Below are 7,876 nucleotides of genomic sequence, written 5' to 3'. Positions count from 1 at the left end.
TCTGTGGCTCCAATCCACGAGAATGTGGAGGAATAGGTACAATAGCTTCTCAGAGAATGTAAATAGATATTCAGTAGCTCCAATCCACGAGAATGTAGAGGAAGAGGTACAATAGCTTCTCAGAGGATGTAAATAGATAAAATATACTTATATTCAGTAGCTTCTATCCACGAAAATGTGGAGGAAGAGGTAAAATAGCTTCTCAGAGGATGTAAACAGTTAGAACATACTTATACTCTGTGGCTCCAATCCACGAGAATGTGGAGGAAGAGGTAAAATAGCTTTTCAGAGGATGTAAACAGTTAGAACATACTTATACTCAGTGGCTCAAATCCACCAGAATGTGGAGGAAGAGGTACAGTAGCTTCTCAGAGGATGTAAGCAGTTAGAACATACTTATAATCTGTGGCTCCAATCCACGAGAATGTGGAGGAAGAGGTACAATAGCTTCTCAAAGACCGTAAAAAGATAAAGTATATTTGTATTCAGTGGTTCCAATCCACGAAAATGTGGAGGAAGAGGTAAAATAGCTTCTCAGAGGATGTAAATAGACAAAATATACTTATATTCAGTAGCTTCTATCCACGAAAATGTGGAGGAAGAGGTAAAATAGCTTCTCAGAGGATGTAAATAGACAAAACATACTTATACTCTGTGGCTCCAATACACGAGAATGTGGAGGAAGAGGTAAAACAGCTTTTCAGAGGATGTAAACAGTTAGAACATACTTATACTCAGTGGCTCAAATCCACCAGAATGTGGAGGAAGAGGTACAATAGCTTCTCAGAGGATGTAAATAGACAAAATATACTTATATTCAGTAGCTTCTATCCACGAAAATGTGGAGGAAGAGGTAAAATAGCTTCTCAGAGGATGTAAATAGACAAAATATACTTATATTCAGTAGCTTCTATCCACGAAAATGTGGAGGAAGAGGTAAAATAGCTTCTCAGAGGATGTAAACAGTTAGAACATACTTATACTCTGTGGCTCCAATCCACGAGAATGTGGAGGAAGAGGTAAAATAGCTTCTCAGAGGATGTAAACAGTTAGAACATACTTATACTCAGTGGCTCCAATCCACGAGAATGTGGAGGAAGAGGTACAATAGCTTCTCAGAGGATGTAAATAGATAAAATATACTTATATTCAGTAGCTTCTATCCACGAAAATGTGGAGGAAGAGGTAAAATAGCTTCTCAGAGGATGTAAACAGTTAGAACATACTTATACTCTGTGGCTCCAATCCACGAGAATGTGGAGGAAGAGGTAAAATAGCTTTTCAGAGGATGTAAACAGTTAGAACATACTTATACTCAGTGGCTCAAATCCACCAGAATGTGGAGGAAGAGGTACAGTAGCTTCTCAGAGGATGTAAATAGACAAAATATACTTATATTCAGTAGCTTCTATCCACGAAAATGTGGAGGAAGAGGTAAAATAGCTTCTCAGAGGATGTAAACAGTTAGAACATACTTATACTCTGTGGCTCCAATCCACGAGAATGTGGAGGAAGAGGTACAATAGCTTCTCAGAGGATGTAAATAGACAAAATATACTTATATTCAGTAGCTTCTATCCACGAAAATGTGGAGGAAGAGGTAAAATAGCTTCTCAGAGGATGTAAACAGTTAGAACATACTTATACTCTGTGGCTCCAATCCACGAGAATGTGGAGGAAGAGGTAAAATAGCTTTTCAGAGGATGTAAACAGTTAGAACATACTTATACTCAGTGGCTCAAATCCACCAGAATGTGGAGGAAGAGGTACAGTAGCTTCTCAGAGGATGTAAATAGACAAAATATACTTATATTCAGTAGCTTCTATCCACGAAAATGTGGAGGAAGAGGTAAAATAGCTTCTCAGAGGACGTAAACAGTTAGAACATACTTATACTCTGTGGCTCCAATACACGAGAATGTGGAGGAAGAGGTAAAATAGCTTCTCAGAGGATGTAAACAGTTAGAACATACTTATACTCAGTGGCTCCAATCCACGAGAATGTGGAGGAAGAGGTACAATAGCTTCTCAGAGGATGTAAATAGACAAAATATACTTATATTCAGTAGCTTCTATCCACGAAAATGTGGAGGAAGAGGTAAAATAGCTTCTCAGAGGATGTAAACAGTTAGAACATACTTATACTCTGTGGCTCCAATCCACGAGAATGTTGAGGAAGAGGTAAAATAGCTTTTCAGAGGATGTAAACAGTTAGAACATACTTATACTCAGTGGCTCAAATCCACCAGAATGTGGAGGAAGAGGTACAGTAGCTTCTCAGAGGATGTAAGCAGTTAGAACATACTTATAATCTGTGGCTCCAATCCACGAGAATGTGGAGGAAGAGGTACAATAGCTTCTCAAAGACCGTAAAAAAATAAAGTATATTTGTATTCAGTGGTTCCAATCCACGAAAATGTGGAGGAAGAGGTAAAATAGCTTCTCAGAGGATGTAATCAGTTATAATATACTTATACTCTGTGGCTCCAATCCACGAGAATGTGGAGGAAGAGGTAAAATAGCTTCTCAGAGGATGTAAACAGTTAAAACATACTGATACTCTGTGGCTCCAATCCACGAGAATGTGGAGGAAGAGGTAAAATCAGGGCTGCCAATTTTTTTTAAGGAGTGTGTCATATTTTTTCCGAAAATGTGCTTTTTGTGTCATCTCAGATTCCATAATGTGTCACAAAATGTGTCATATTTTTTTCCTACAAGTGGTATCATATTTAATTGTCAAATCTTTATTTAGAGTTTTGAATATGTAATCTTTTCCAAATCAGTTCAAAAAGGAGTAAACTTAACCTTATCCTAAATCTTGGGATCATGACCTTTTTGTGACGTCATGAAAGAAATAGAAACATTCGATTAAATTAATGTTACACACTATGAATTTGTGTCTGGGCGGCCAACGAGGCAATTTTACATTTATAAAAGTTTTAGGGACAATCAATTCCGACAGCCAATTGAAAATAAACTTTTTGTATGACGTTGTAATCGTAATCGGCTCTATACATAATCAGCTTTATTGGCTAAGCTTTTTATTTACTCAATATGTAAGCCATTCAATCAGCTTCAACCTAGTATTTTTGTCATATTTTTTGGTGCCTTTTTAGGCCAGATGGATTATTCTGAAGGAAAGACATCTCTGGAAATTTGTAATCTTGTCTGAGGTTGGATACCCCTCCTGTACTCCTAAAAATGGGAGTTGCTGCTTATGCACACAGCTCTGGTATACTGCATGCTGTTTAATTTTTACTATTAAGTACGTACCAGTTGGCTACATCAAATACTCAATCAAGAAGTATTCAGGGTGCATTTTGATCTGAAATTTCCACCTATGGCTGTTTTTTTCACATGGTTTAAATTTTAAATACGGTGATGGTATCTGTCCTGTATTGTGCACTGTTTGTGTACTACTGCCACCGTTAGGCAGCGCTATTCCCTTCCATTAATTTGTAGCTTTTCTTGAGGTAGAAAATTGAAATTTTACTTTTCTTTTATTACCATTTAAAAATCAAGACTAGGATGACAAAAATATGTCATTTTTTTGAAAAGTGTGTCATTTTTTTGAAAAATGTGTCATTTTTGTCGATTGTGTCATTTTTTTATTGAAAAATGTGTCATTTTCGTCGATTGTGTCATTATTTCGTCTGAATGTGTCACTGTGTCACGCAACATCAAATTGTGTCATTTTGACACAAAATGTGTCAATTTGGCAGCCATGGGTAAAATAGCTTATCAGAGGATGTAAATAGATAAAATATACTTATATTCAGTAGCTCCAATCCACGAGAATGTGGAGGAAGAGGTACAATAGCTTCTCAGAGGATGTAAATAGACAAAATATACTTATATTCAGTAGCTTCAATCCACGAAAATGTGGAGGAAGAGGTAAAATAGCTTCTCAGAGGATGTAAACAGTTAAAACATACTTATACTCTGTGGCTCCAATCCACGAGAATGTGGAGGAAGAGGTAAAATAGCTTCTCAGAGGATGTAAACAGTTAGAACATACTTATAGTCTATGGCTCTATCCACGAGAATGTGGAGGAAGAGGTACAATAGCTTCTCAGAGATTGTAAATAGATAAAGTATACTTATATTCAGTAGCTCCAATCCACGAGAATGTGGAGGAAGAGGTACAATAGCTTCTCAGAGGATGTAAATAGACAAAATATACTTATATTCAGTAGCTTCAATCCACGAAAATGTGGAGGAAGAGGTAAAATAGCTTCTCAGAGGATGTAAATAGACAAAATATACTTATATTCAGTAGCTTCAATCCACGAAAATGTGGAGGAAGAGGTAAAATAGCTTCTCAGAGGATGTAAACAGTTAAAACATACTTATACTCTGTGGCTCCAATCCACGAGAATGTGGAGGAAGAGGTAAAATAGCTTCTCAGAGGATGTAAACAGTTAGAACATACTTATAGTCTATGGCTCTATCCACGAGAATGTGGAGGAAGAGGTACAATAGCTTCTCAGAGAATGTAAATAGATAAAATATACTTATATTCAGTAGCTCCAATCCACGAGAATGTGGAGGAAGAGGTACAATAGCTTCTCAGAGGATGTAAATAGACAAAATATACTTATATTCAGTAGCTTCAATCCACGAAAATGTGGAGGAAGAGGTAAAATAGCTTCTCAGAGGATGTAAACAGTTAAAACATACTTATACTCTGTGGCTCCAATCCACGAGAATGTGGAGGAAGAGGTAAAATAGCTTCTCAGAGGATGTAAACAGTTAGAACATACTTATACTCTATGGCTCCTATCCACGAGAATGTGGAGGAAGAGGTACAATAGCTTCTCAGAGAATGTAAATAGATAAAGTATACTTATATTCAGTGGCTCCATTCCAAGAGAATGTGGAGGAAAAGGTAAAATAGCTTCTCAGAGGATGTAAACAGTTAGAACACGCTTATACTCTGTGGCTCCAATCCACCAGAATGTGGAGGAAGAGGTACAATAGCTTCTCAGAGGATGTAAGCAGTTAGAACATACTTATACTCTGTGGCTCCAATCCACGAGAATGTGGAGGAAGAGGTACAATAGCTTCTCAAAGAATGTAAAAAGATAAAGTATATTTGTATTCAGTGGCTCCAATCCACGAAAATGTGGAGGAAGAGGTAAAATAGCTTCTCAGAGGATGTAATCAGTTATAATATACTTATACTCTGTGGCTCCAATCCACGAGAATGTGGAGGAAGAGGTAAAATAGCTTCTCAGAGGATGTAAACAGTTAGAACATACTTATACTCTGTGGCTCCAATCCACGAGAATGTGGAGGAAGAGGTAAAATAGCTTCTCAGAGGATGTAAACAGTTAGAACATACTTATACTCTGTGGCTCCAATCCACGAGAATGTGGAGGAAGAGGTACAATAGCTTCTCAGAGAATGTGAATAAATAAAGTATACTTATATTCAGTGGCTCAAATCGACGAGAATGTGGAGGAAGAGGTACAATAGCTTCTCAGAGGATGTGACTAGATAATATTTACTTATATTCAGTGGCTCCAATCCACGAGAATGTGGAGAAAGAGGTACAATAGCTTCTCAGAGGATGTAACTAGATAATATTTACTTATATTCAGTGGCTCCAATCCACGAGAATGTGGAGGAAGAGGTACCATAGCTTTTCAAAGAATGAAAATAGAGAAAATAAACTTATATTCAGTGGCTCCAATCCACGAGAATGTGGAGGAAGAGGTAAAATAGCTTCTCAGAGGATGTAAACAGTTAGAACATACTTATACTCTGTGGCTCCAACCCACGAGAATGTGGAGGAAGAGGTACAATAGCTTTTCAGAGGATGTGACTAGATAAAACATACTTATACTGAGTAGCATCAATCCACGAGAATGTGCAGGAAGAGGTAAAATAGCTTCTGAGAGGATGTAAATAGATAGAATATACTTATATTCAGTAGCTCCAGTCCACGAGAATGTGGAGGAAGAGGTACAATAGCTTCTCAGAGTATATTAATAGATAAAACATATTTACATTCAGTGGCTCCAATCCATGAGAATGTGGAGGAAGAAGTACAATAGCTTCTCAGAGGATGTGTATAGATAAAATATACTTATATTCAGTGGATCCAATCCACGAAAATGTGAAGAAAGAGGTACAATAGCTTCTGAGAGGATGTAAATAGATAAAGTATACTTATATTCAGTGGCTCCAATCCACAAGAATGTGGAGGAAGAGATACAATAGCTTCTCAGAGGATGTGAATAGATAAAATATACTTATATTTAGTGGCTCCATTCCATGAGAATGTGGAGGAAAAGGTAAAATAGCTTCTCAGAGGACGTAAACAGTTAGAACATACTTATACTCTGTGGCTTCAATCCACGGGAATGTGGAGGAAGAGGTACAATAGCTTCTCGGCGGATGTGATTAGATAAGATATACTTATATCGAGTGGCACCAATCCACGAGAATGTGCAGGAAGAGGTAAAATAGCTTCTGAGAGGATGTAAATAGATAGAATATACTTATATTCAGTAGCTCCAATCCACGAGAATGTGAAGAAAGAGGTACAGTAGCTTCTCAGAGGATGTAAATAGATAAAATATGCTTATATTCAGTGGCTTCAATCCACGAGAATGTGGAAGAAGAGATACAATAGCTTCTCAGAGGATGTAAATAGATAAAGTATACTTATATTCAGTTGCTCCAATCCACAAGAATATGGAGGAAAAGGTACAGTAGCTTCTCAGAGGATGTAAATACATGAAATATACTTTAGTCAGTGGCTTCAATCCATAAGAATATGGAGGAAGAGATACAATAGCTTCTCAGAGGATGTAAATAGGTAAAGTATACTTATATTCAGTGGCTCCAATCCACAAGAATGTGGAGAAAGAGGTACAGTAGCTTCTCAGAGGATGTAAATAGATCAAATATACTTATCTTCAGTGGCTTCAACCAACGAGAATGTGAAGGAAGAGATACAATAACTTCTCAAAGGATGTAAATAGATAAGGTATGCTTATAATCAGTGGCTCTAATCCACAAGAATGTGGAGGAAGAGGTACAGTAGCTTCTCAGAGGATGTAAATAGATAAAATATATGTATATTCAGTGGCACCAATCCACAAGAATGTGGAGGAAGAGGTACAATAGCTTCTGAGAGGATGTATATGGATAGAATATACTTATATTTAGTGGCTCCAATCCACGAGAATGTGGAGGAAGAGGTACAATAGCTTCTCAGAAGATGTGAATAGATAAAATATACTTATATTCAGTAGCACCAATCCACAAGAATGTGCAGGAAGAGGCACACTAGCTTCTCAGAGGATGTAAATAGATAAAATATACTTATACTCAATGGCTCCAAGCCACGAGAATGTGGAAGAAGAGGACATAAACAACGTTCAAAAAGAAGAGCAGCGTTTAGTCAACCCACCTAAGACGGTGACTTTGCTGCTTCGACAAGAGTAGAACAGACAGGACATTCAAGACAAGGTCATTGAAAATAAAACAACACTATTTAATGGCTGTGAAAGAGAAACAAAAGGGCGATCAATATATAGGACCCAGTAGGTCAACCTCGTTGGTTAGATATAAAATATAAGTAAAATACAAAATAGTCATTGAGTGTCAGGGGGAGTTAAACTGCGACTCGTAGGTTACATTAATTCAATTAAATCCACCTATCATAAAATAAATCATTTAATCTTTCAGTATTTATATATAATTAGATCAGCACCGCCGGTTTTGACTTTAAGGGTCCAGTGCCGTATCCTTTGACTTTTTAGCCTTTTTTATTTATGCAAAATTTCCTGCCCAGGGATGTAGATGATGACGAATGCAATGATGTATTTTTCAATTTTCAACCTCGATCCATTCCAGAAATGAA

This window comes from Artemia franciscana, chromosome 21 (genome assembly GCF_032884065.1).
Source record: "Artemia franciscana chromosome 21, ASM3288406v1, whole genome shotgun sequence".
In the NCBI taxonomy this organism is placed as follows: Eukaryota; Metazoa; Arthropoda; class Branchiopoda; order Anostraca; family Artemiidae; genus Artemia; species Artemia franciscana.
Note: the sequence above shows the minus strand (reverse complement) of the source record.